At 36.2% G+C, this 12,351-nt stretch overlaps 1 protein-coding gene across 1 annotated transcript in view; it reads left to right on the top strand.

The window, feature by feature from the left end:
• tubb1 (tubulin, beta 1 class VI) overlaps positions 1–12,351 on the top strand; it is a 37,451-nt gene that overhangs the window by 8,307 nt on the left and 16,793 nt on the right. The gene's annotated exons all lie outside the window — the stretch shown is intronic.

The following is a 12,351-nucleotide window of genomic DNA, read 5'->3' as shown; positions in this document are numbered from 1 at the left end:
AACATAAAGGCTGTTTGAAAATATGATGACCGACAACTCACTGAAAATTGACTTTGTCCACTTGGAATCTTGTCTCGAAGATTCCTGAAGTCAAAACTCTGCATCGGAGCAAGTCCTGAAAGGGATGACGGCAAAATAAAAAATGTTAAACAAATACAAAAAGACTAGAACGGAGTTAAGATTGGCGTGTTTGATCACACTGTGTGCATATTTACAATCCACAAACCTGATCAGTAGGAGTGTAGTCGCTCTGTTTTACAGTGTCAATCCTGTCCAGGAAACTACAAGGAAATACAGAAAAAAAACTTTAAAATTAAAGGATTTATTTTAAATCAATAAATTTGGGTGGCATACAGAGTGCACAGGTAGATATTGAAATGGCATTACGGTGACTAAATATGGCTCATCTAAGCAGAAATTAGTCATACCTATTTGTTTACAAATGTCTGTTGTTTTTAACTTTACTTACGTATGTTTTTTTTAAGATGTAAATTGGTAGAAATAATCTTGGCTTTTACCACCCAGTTACCAATACATTAAATTACAAGGACTTTTCATTTGTAAAATATTTAAATTACAAGAATGTGCTAAAAAAGCCAGTGTAACATAGTGAATATAATAAGTTTGTTATAGAATGTTCTTATACAAATAACGAATAACAAAACAAACACTGCAGCACAAAATGACTAATATTTGGGTCATTCTAGCCACAGTACAATGCTAGGTGAATTACGTTAAGTGATCTAACTGCTTTATTACGAATATATAGCATACAAAACGTTCTCTTATTTGTCAGCACACATAACCACTGTATGTTTTGAAATAGTGATAGCTCAAATTATACCACTAAATCATAACATTCCTGTGTAAACAGAAGTAATCACGTAACTTGTGTTAACACATTATATTTCATGGTAATATATAAAACAATAGTATTACAAAAGTGTCAGTTTTATTTCCAATGCAGTAGTTCTTCATTCACACACCTATTGAAATAACTTCCACATACATTTTAAATCACCGCACAGCCTACAATGGGAGAAAAAAAGACAGCTGACACTGGAGCCGCAAAGCGAGCCAGCAGGTGGCGCATGTTTGTGCTGGAGATCAAAGCAGGCAGGGTTCTGAGTCATAGTGATCAGAGCGCTCAGTCAGACGCTGCTGCTCTAGTCAATGGATCGGCTCTAGTGAGAGGCAACATAGAGGGAAAGAGAGGGCAAAACAGAGGGAGGGAGGGCGATCAAGAATTGCTGTCTTAGTCAGGCTACTATCCGGAGAAACGGCCGCAAATGCACAGGAGGCACAAGATGGTGGGACGGCTGAAACTCGGCTGCTAGATCCTCGTCCATACAGACATCTCGATTGAAAAAAGCCCATGCCGAAATCTCATCTTAGAAGCATGTCTTTATTTAATTTGCACACGCTTGAGCAGAAAGATCAGCAGATTTCGCCGGAATTTGAGCGCGTGTCGTTTACATTTTTTTTCTTTAATTCACAACCTCTGCCTGTTCATTTGTAGGGTTGGGAACAGATAAACCTTATTCGATTCTAAACCGTCTCCAAAAAACGTATCAACAGTACTTCTGCATTTTCCTGCCCATGAATCTGAACATCGTACTAAAATACTCTTCATTCTAGATTCGGTAGCAGAAGACGGTCATTGACTAAACTTCTTGTTTACCATGTAAATTGAAAATGATTAAAGGACAAGATGGCATCGCGACAAAATGTGTTGTGTTACACTCAACGAGAAAGCGTAACTGTTTGACTGCCGAACAAATGAATCATTAGCCAGATGTTTATAAAGAATTGTTCAAAAATACAGTAAATTATTACCTTGAATCCGTCTAATGACTCGAATGCTGACTAATTTAATCATAGTTATTTATCATTGAGTCACAATTTAAAATTAACGATACCGATCTATGTGTACTTAAAACTATTTAAAAATGTCCTTTTGTCATGTGATTATTACACTGGTTTATGTCTCAGAAGTTTTTACAATTTTTTTATTTTTATTAACATACTGCCAAAAATGTTTTTTTTTACTAAGAATTGTTTAAAGTCCTAAAGAGTTATCACTATTCCTTTATTATTATTCCCGTTTAAGGTTGCAGAATTTCGTGCTCCGTTCAACATGGCAATACTATTTTTATCTCCAACCAACACAAAAAAAGCAGAAAAGTCAGACTCTTCCTGCTGATGACAATCTTCGTAGTACTCAAACGTCTGCGTTCTGCAAAAAAGAACACTGTATTGAAATACTATGAAGTATTTCGAAAATACTACCACTATTTGAATATAAATCAATGAAAAGTCACCATCTTTAAAAACCTTTAAGGAAATGACAGATCCAGAACTGTTAGGTGAAATCGGATTCAAAACAATTGTTGTTAAATTCCCTACGAATCCCGTCTCTTTCTCTGCGCTGAAATCGGAGAAAGCGAGAGGAATCAGCAGGCCAGACGCGCCCGTGCACCCCCTTCCAAGTTAAACAGGAATGTGACATGGAGGGTTGAAATGTGACGGCAAGGCTGTAGGTCCCACACACAGCCGTATGAGCCTGAAACTGCACCAGTGTGGGTGTAAGTGCACACACGAACATGTGCATGCGACACATACACCAGGCCATACAAATGAAAGTGCTGAATTACGGCGCATGACATGGGAAGAGGCGGAAGAAACCGAGAAATAAAAGAGCAGGCAAACAATGGATTAGACAGACTGGAGACAAAATAACTAAAGTAGCAATGCAGATGGACAGATAGACAGACAAACAGCAGTTGTGTTGTGACCACAGACGTTGTCATACACCATATCTCAATTATTGCCTTTCTTTCTAATAATAGAAGGATTCCAACAATAGCCCGGTCCGCTGGTCAGATATGATACAACTCATGCCCCTCTGGGTACAGAACACATATAGCCTCCGCTGTCGTAATGCCAAGCAGAAGAGACAGCTATAGCTGCGACGCGGTATATTTAGGCCTGCGTTGCAAATCCAAAGCCAACTCGAGTGGAATTCTAGAATTCAAACACCCACACGGCAGGAAGTTCGAGAACGTGAAATTCTAGTTGCCTCGACCTCTGTCAACAGTAGCAACGTTTCCAACGCTGCAACGTGGATTGTAGTTTTGATTACAAATGCACAAAAAGGAAGGACATTCAAATTCACGGTGACTTAAATTCAATGCTACATCTGAGCCGTTCTTTGCATGCAGCTAAATGTCATTAGACAGCAACTTCAATAAACTAAAAAAAATGTAAACACTACGAGCGGTAAATGGACTGTCTGGACACACACACAAACCATCACATGAATCATTTGACTTGGACAGAACTGCATTTCTGTTAGACTCCCTTTAACATGTAAAAAAAGTAATCTACACAAAGCACTAACTAAAAGAAATGTTGTTACAGCATCTAATTTAATCCTACATATAACATTTTAAGGCTGTCTTTTAAGAATCATCCAAAACAATAATATTACATTCATATTAATATCTAGAAAAATCTACTTTTAGGTCTAAGATCTTGGTTTGGTATTATTAATAATAATCCTTATTTAGAGCTATATTTTTGTCAATGCTTAACTGCAAAAGTTTCAAACTGACAGTGATCTGACCCATCTGGGCATATCTGCTTGATTTTAATAACTTACTCGCTTTCAAAAAGGGTTTCGGGCCGAACAAAACGAGTGGAATTTATCACACAGACAGTGTTTTGAGCCAAACAGCTGTTCTATGGTTTCCAAACAAACACTCCAACATACTGTATTACTAACAATATTTAATGTATTGCTAGATTATTTTAAAGGTCACGGAAATATTCAGACCTCTTAAAAACCAAATATGTTCCTCCACCTGAGAAAGCGTACAGTAAATCCATAATTTAGTAAGCGGCTTAGTAAGTCTTCGCTTTGGACAAAAAACACTTTTTAATTCACATAGACATGAGTTTAAATTTATAAGAATAAGAATTATCGATTTTTATATGAAACATCGAAGTGAAAACTTGAATATTTTGAATGTCCCTGCAGCTAAACACTCAGTGTTAAAACTTGAAAAACATTTATTGCTGTGGTCTATTACAGAAAAATAAATGTTGTTGAAAATATCTGATAAAAATAGTAAATAGACATTAAACCAAACATACTATATAGTGACTTGTTTTTCCTCTAAAAACAATAATTGATTTTGACAAATCATAATTTTAGCAATGCAATCATGCAAAATAAAGCTCTGCCAACAAATAGCAGAATGCGCCGTTTGCCGATGGTGTATTTGCAGTGTAAAGCTGATAATATCCTCATCGCTTACTAATCTGGTTAATGTTACGGCTCATCTAGTTAACCGTCGAGTATTAAGAGTGTGGATGAGGCAGATTCTACGGACAGTACGACAAACACTGTTTAGTCTCAAAGCATGTGTGCGTGGCACGGTTCAGGGATCTATCAGCAAGTCTTTTCAGAAACACTGTGGCGTACAACAACAAAAGTTTATTGTTGAAAAAACATTGCTGCATCGATTGCAACCGTTTTATTGTTCCCATCTCAAAGAAAAGAATGCGGTGCATTACATACGTCCAACATCATACAATCTTGGTAAACAAGGTTTCTCTTACTGCTGCGTTGTAAAAAACAAAGCTCACTTCTTTCACCTCTGCAAATATGCTACTTCATTATATCGATAGCCTCTGATGTATGTTCTCTTCCTTACGTGCGAATGCACGCAGTTCTGTAAGTTGGCAATGGCGGTAAGGGAACGGCAGAAAAAAGGAAAGAGGGAACGGTGGAAGAGAAAGAAAATAGAGAAGGCTGTGTCTGACATTACAGCGGCGCTCCAAAAATAGCTCCCTGGCGCCCTGGCCTCCAGCTCGGTTGTCATAGCGACAGAACCACAGGCGCTATAAATAGACTATCAGCTCCAAATCTTGTGTGACTGGAGAGAGGCCAGAGAGAGGGAGAGACAGACAGAAAGAGAAAAAGAAAAGAGTGCGCGAGCGAGAGAGAGGTAAAGAAGGGCCAGTCAAAAAGAGAGGGAAAAAAAGATTGAGAGAAAGAACAGGTCTGGTTTCGCAAAACAGGGAGGGGGAGAAAGAGAGGGAGAGAAAGGCTCGGGAAAGAAACATGGCGGATGATTTAGGAATTTTCTTCTCTCCACGCGCAGTATGAAACGTGAACAAGCACAAAGGCATTTCTCTGCGCAACCAAAATACAGAAATGTCTTATATAATATCACCACATTTTATACATAACCTACACATTTGTCTATAAGTGTGAAAACCTTATAGATAATATTGTCCAGTTTTAAAACGAAAATTCATTAAACTAAAAAAAAAAGGAATCCAACTGATTAGAATGGTAAACAATCTTGGATAAAGACATCTGATAAATGCATAAATGTAAATGATTCTTCCTTAAACAGAGAATGTTGCTACCGACCTATTCCCCAGAACAGTGTCATATTAAAAATATCGTGCAACAAGTCCTCATGTAGATTTTGTTGTAATGCCAAAAAGACTGCATGACAAGACACTTGATGAAAATACAAGTTATCACGTAAAAAAAATTGTTGAACTTTTCCTAAATATGCTACTTTTGTAAATCCCAGTGAAATAAAAAATTACAGTTCCTATTTTTTCATGAAATATTGCTAAGTTTATAGCTATTAGCTTATCAATGTGAGCCAATTCATATACACTCATAATCTTCGGTTAAAATCCCCAAATGCCTTTTAAGTTAACTCCTCCCTTTCAACTTTCAGTCTTTTGCCAGTATTATTTCATAATGCAACAGCTGTTTATATAAATCCAACACTCAGTGAAAAATGCATGCCACGCCCACAAATTTTCACTCGGAAATGCATCAGAATAAGGCTTGATTCACATTTCGCGTCTAAATCCGTGCGGAAAACGCGAGCTAGACCGCTTTCTCCTTTTTTTCCCCAAAGCGCCCTACACATTGCGCTCTCCTGGCATCTGTCGTCACGAAGCAACCATGGGCCACGATAGCCTTTGAGACGAGGAGGTATAAACAAAGGATATATGGATTATATGCACTGAAAATACCTTGCAATAACTCTGCCACTAGAATTAGTTTGCTGTGATCATCTGTGTCTCCATAGTCACTGAGCTTGTCTATATTGGCTGGTTGGTTCTTGTCACATGACCTGTTGTGGGCTTGCGGCGCTCTGAAAAATTGATATTTTTTCAATTTGATGCAACGCCGACACGCCACAAAAAGTGTGCCTGCCACAAGTCTACAACAGTGTTGGGTAAGTTACTCTGAAAAAGTAATTGATTACGAGTTACTGATTACATATTCAATAGTGTAATTAAATAACTGTACAAAGTACTCTCTCTAAAAATTATTTAGTTAATTATTACTAATTGCTTTCTATGTCCCATATCAACCTTGATTAGTTAAGTGATTCAAGGATGGACATGAAATATTTAATTCAAATAAATAATATTAAACTACATAAAGGACTCTTATTTACTGACCAAAGTATTTGCAAATGTGAGAATTATACATACAGTTTACAGATTTAAATTTTAATGTCAATCCCACTATTGCAGATGCATATATTACACAAATTATTTAGTTTAATTACATCAAAAGTAATTTATTAAATTACAGAAAAAAAGAGTAATCCCTTTCTTTAGGTTATCAAGGGAAAAGTTATTAAAATTGCAGTAATTAATTACTTAGTTTTACCCAACACTGGTCTACATTTAAAACAACAAATTTTTGCGCGGAAAAGACGTGAAATGTGAATCGAGACTAAGGAAGTAAAGACGATCCCAACTTCTGGTTCACTTTTGGTTCACTGGGACTTATATGAATATATGAACTTTTTTCGTTGCAGTATTTGAGGTCTGAAAAAATAAAAAGCATATTTTCTGTTATTTTGACCGGTTTCTCCTGATTTTATTTATGCAAATAGAGACAATATTTTTATTTGCAATTTGGTAGGAAGATTATAAGTAGTTCACAGAATGAAGCTAAATTATTAATTTAACCTAAACATGTATCTACAAGACGATCGCAACTTCTGGTTCACAGGGACTTTAAACGCGAACATGATTCATTTTCGTTGAAGTATTTGAGGTCTGAAAAAATAACGAGCATCTTAACTGTTATTTTCACCGGTTTCTAAAGTTTAATGCAAATAAATACAATTTTTTTATTTGAAATTTGGGAGTAATGTTGTTAGTAGTTCACAGAATGAAACAAATTTGTTAAATTTACCTAAACACGTATCTACAAATAGTCAAATCACAAAAACTGCCTCTGAAATGTTCCCTTTCTTTTTTCCGTGGCTGTATATTAAAAACCCACAGAACATATTGTCCATTTTAGCAATGACAAAGGTCACGCATTTGTATTTTTTTTTACAATTTATTGATCCACTAGATTTATGAAACAAACGGCACAAAATGCAATGCTTTATAGTTTACAAAAACCATGTAATCATTCTTAACATTACGACCATCTCAGCCATTATCTGTCACTGAAGTTACTCGAAGGGCAAAAACAGGAAGAGCTGGACAGGATAGAAGAAAGAATCTGAAAGAAGTTACGGGATGAACAAAAACAAACGGCGTTCTTTTCTTTCTTTGCGTAGATGCTTTTGTTCACCTCGACGTCAATGATAAAATTATTGAGCCCACAGAACTGCTGCGGCTCAGAAACAAAGATGAATGAAAACACAAACACTCTCAATATGGACACCTGGCCATGTGACAGGAAGAGCCTTGAAAACACTGAGGATGAATAATGAGCTCATAACGGTACTAGCGAGCATCAGCCGCTCGTCTCTAGTTAAACATGCGTGTGCAGGCTAAAAACCTCGCTGTCGCTCCTCTCTGTCTCTCATTGCATTCGGTGTGGTCTCTGAACACTTGTGAGTGGCCGCCCTTTATCAATTTAAGCAAATTTTTCCCATTCAGAGGAGAGATGCATTATTTGCGGATTCCCTCTCTCTCGAACGGTCTCCTTCTGGTGCGCGCAAGTTAAAAATAGCCCCCTCTCTCTCTCTGCTCTACGTTTACATAAGCGTGCAGCGGGCCACTTCCGGTCGAAATGGCTCAGCCCAGCGTCTGATCCACAACAACCACCAGTGGATGTAAGAGAGGACAGGACACAGTCGTACGAACATGCAAACACACACACCGCAATGCAGGAGCTCTTTGAATTTAAAGTTAACCCTCAAACGATATCTTCATGTCGTTTCCAACCATCTATCTGTCCAATCTCTCCTTCACATTCCTGCATTGTTTCCTGTCATCTCGCAAATGTATAAATCAAGACAGATATATGCTATAAAGTGAGACAAACAGTTTTAGTCCAGGTTTATGCACACGACCGATCTGACCAAAGATTTTCCTGCCACGCAGAATCAATCTGGACAAAATGACTCGCTTTCGAATACCAAGTATTGCACCATGACACAGCATTTTTATAAAGTTTAATCAATGTTTGAAGCAATGTTGTGCATGTACACAAATGTTTAAATACAAACTAAATTTGTGGGGTTTTTTCGATTTTAAGTACTTTGTTTAGTAAACAAATATGTTTGAATTTCTTAATCTGTAAACTATCTGTAAACACTAAAAATCAGTTATTATACAAATCTTTAAGCAGTCCATGTTTAAAACCATGTCCTTAAATATTATTTATTTCTTTAATTATATTAAATATTAATAGGTTCATACTATTTGTTTAAGTTTTTTCTAAACCCACATGAAGATAAATACACAAAGCAAATTTTATGTCTCAAATAGAGATTGCGATATACATTAGAGGCAAAAAGTAAAGATTGCAGCTTTAAAATTAAATATTTTTAGAACAGTGTATCTTAATTATTACAGTAAAGGTCACTAGGTTGTTTGATTTTGCTTTATTTTTCTAATCATTTATTTCACGAATTTGATTCTTTCCACTTCGTACTAAAAAGGAACAGTTGCGTTTTAATTGTGTACTATAATGTACATGCACAAATGACTTAGAAAGAGATATTTAACAGTATGTATGTGTTTAACAGAATACTCACTACTGTGCACAGTCAATTAGCTGGTACTCATTGGATCTTTCAAAGCAAGCTCTCACTCCATCGTCCTGCCACAGGGTCTTCGTGTGTTCATAAAACTCCTGTTGGAAAGTATAAAAGACGGCGAACCATTAATCACTGCAATCCAAACAATTAATCACTGAATATTTGTGGGATTTTTTCGCGATTAATCACATCCAGATTAAAGGTTTGTGTTTACATTATATATGTCTGTGTACTGTGCGTATTAATTTTATACTTATAAAAACAAACATAGACGCAAACATTTAAGAAAAATATCAAATATAAAAATGAACAAACATTTGTATATGATTTAAATGATTGGTAAATGTATAGAAATATATAGAAATATTTCCTAAATATGTATGTGCACGTGTTCATAAATACTAAATGAATATGCACAGTACAGAGACATATATTATGAACACAAACTTTGTGGTGTTTGCAGCAGCCCTTTTAGTGGGAGGGACAGCTGTCAGGTGATGTGACCCTCAAAGGCCAAACTTATTATGCACATAATGTACATGTTCATATAATAAATTCTATATAGAAAACCAGTTGGCATTTTAGAGCACCCAGCAGCAATTTTGGGAAAATGGCATGATGGCAAATAGTCCAGTAAACACTAGTTGAATACAATATAACCAATGTAACAATTCAAACATAAAATGAAATAATTCCTTAAAACATTGGCAAGTAGTCACAATTAAGAAAGCACTGCCTCGTCACTGACAGAGAGAGGAGAGAACAGTAACTCAACCTCTCCAGAATGTGAGTCCAGGTGAGAAACAGGTGAGATTTGACTATTGACATTACAGCTTGCCTTTTCTACAGATTGGTTAAAGTTAAGTACATAACGTAATGAATTAAAGTACTAAATATGATAATAAATGATGAGTACTCGGCGCAAAATAGATTTTCTTTGGTGGGAATTAAGGATAATTCCATTCCGGACGCGAGCGCCATGACAAAAGTCAACAGAACCCAATAATCATTATGCATATTACTCATTTTGCAGATGCTATCATCCAAAGCGAGTAAGCGAATACAAGTAGGAGAGAATATAACACACACTAGGCATTATGTGACGCGTCACATGCCTAATTCTTGTCACGTCCCATCATTTAAAATCATAACGTGTAAATTTGATCGGATGATTTGTGTTATCGTGAATTAACACGAACTAGCTTACAGTGTGTTTGAGAAAAGGACGTAATCGTCCTCTGCTTTTTCTGTGGCGCAAATCCTACCCCGAAACCGCCAAAAGAGCAAAGAAGTGAATGAAAGAAATAACTAGCGCAACTCCCATCAGTAGATTTGAAGCTATTGGCAGACATGATTTGGCTTGTGATTGGCTGAATGTTACTTAACTCAAATCTAAGTAACACACCAGAGAACACAGGCTGAAATATAGGCAGTGGGTCAAAAATAGTGCGGGGGACAGAATCACCCGTTTCTAAAAGTGGCTTCTACGCCCCTGGTTGTTTGGTTGAAATGGTATATCTCAATATAGAGATGAAAACAAGTAATTTAAGAGAACACCTATATTAATACATTGAATATTTTCAAATGGATGAAAAATATTGTTTCAACAATACACCAGAGCTCCAGTAGGTAAATGAATCCCAAGTCTACAAAGACAAAAAATTTGGAATAAAGATTTTCACCGAAAAGGCGAACCAGTACCTTTATCTTACAAGGTGGGGTTACAAGACATTTCATGCATTCTGACATCTTTACACCGTTAGACGCGCTAGCTTCATATGCTTAACATGGTCAACTTGTCAAAAATGAGTTGGACCTATGACGTAGTATTTATTGCTTAAATTGCATACATTACATTGCCACATTACATTCAAAATGCAATATAATACAAATGTATAAATAAAAAATATTGATAAAACTAGAAAGAATTATTTCAAAGGTAAACAACTAACTTCAGATTATGCATGATTCATTTAGTTTATCTAACTTAGTTTTTTTTTTACCATTAAATAGTAATACTTTTGTCCACATAAAATACAGAGTTAACCAGACTTTTATTATGGCAGGTTGAATACGTGAGACTTGAGAGCCCTATAACATAATTTGAGTTTACCGGGCTGCGAGTTAGTAAAAACGGTCCGTGGGGAAATTGTCCTCAATTAATTTTTAGTATTCGAGTAACTTGAGGAATCTTTCAGAACAAGTTTATTTGTTCAGAGCATTTCGGTGATGAATGTTAAATAAACGCTGGATATAACGCTGAATTTGCAGATCGTTTAAAACTGATAGATTGAGCCGTCCCAGTGCTAAAAGATGCCATACATGATCCGCACGGGGTAAGTGAAACGGAGTCATATGTTTGGGTATTGTTGGCAATCAGTAGGTACGTGCATTATGTAAACAACACAAACTTATTTTGAATCAACATTTATGCGGGGATAATGTGATTATTTATTGTGTGCTCAAGCTTTTGTTCCGCCCATTGCACTGCACCATTTCAGGAGGTCGACTGCTTTCGAAAATAATCGTACTTCCGTGATGTCCAGTACGATGATGTGTAGTGCTGTAATCTTTCTTTAGTTTGATGAAATCAATAAAAAAAAATGTTTTTAATTAAATAATAAATATTTTGTGATTATTAAGGTTGGTTTATTGCTAAATAGAATATACACACAGTGACTGCACACCTTTTATCATTCATTGGGATTTCAAAATGCTTCATGAAAGAACCAAACCGACCAGCTCTGAGAGGAATTTCAAAAGTGCACGCAGAGTTATGGGAAGTGTTGTGTTGTTGAAAGTTAAAAACACAATGTGGCTTGTGCAGAAGCTTTTTTGTTACGCTCACTTTATTAAAACATGTCTATGTAGAATTGGAATTTAACTTTTAATGCACTTCATTACACACAACACAACTAACATCAAATAATACAAACTACTACATTACTACTGAAACTGTACTTTACAGAACATGTGCCAGCAGTATTTTGGCACCGTGACGTAAACACCATAAGTACAATAGTGTTTCGTAAATAACTTGACCATGACGGCTATTCAAAACAACTAAACCTGCCAATATTTGGTGTGCGGTGTTTCAGGTGTAGGGTAACGCTCAGGCTTGTCGTGTGTGCACTTTTTTATATCTCGTTGACATCTGTCCTTTCACCAGTTTCCTCCAAGCTTCACAGCTAACAAGCAGAACATGGTTTAATAATATACTCTGTAAAAACATGAGACTCATTCACAAAGTAGGCTACTTTTTATTCTTAAGTGACATGGCTACGTTATAAAT

This window comes from Triplophysa dalaica, chromosome 6, assembly GCF_015846415.1.
Source record: "Triplophysa dalaica isolate WHDGS20190420 chromosome 6, ASM1584641v1, whole genome shotgun sequence".
Lineage (NCBI taxonomy): Eukaryota > Metazoa > Chordata > Actinopteri > Cypriniformes > Nemacheilidae > Triplophysa > Triplophysa dalaica.
Note: the sequence above shows the minus strand (reverse complement) of the source record. Positions and strands in the feature narration are given on the sequence as shown.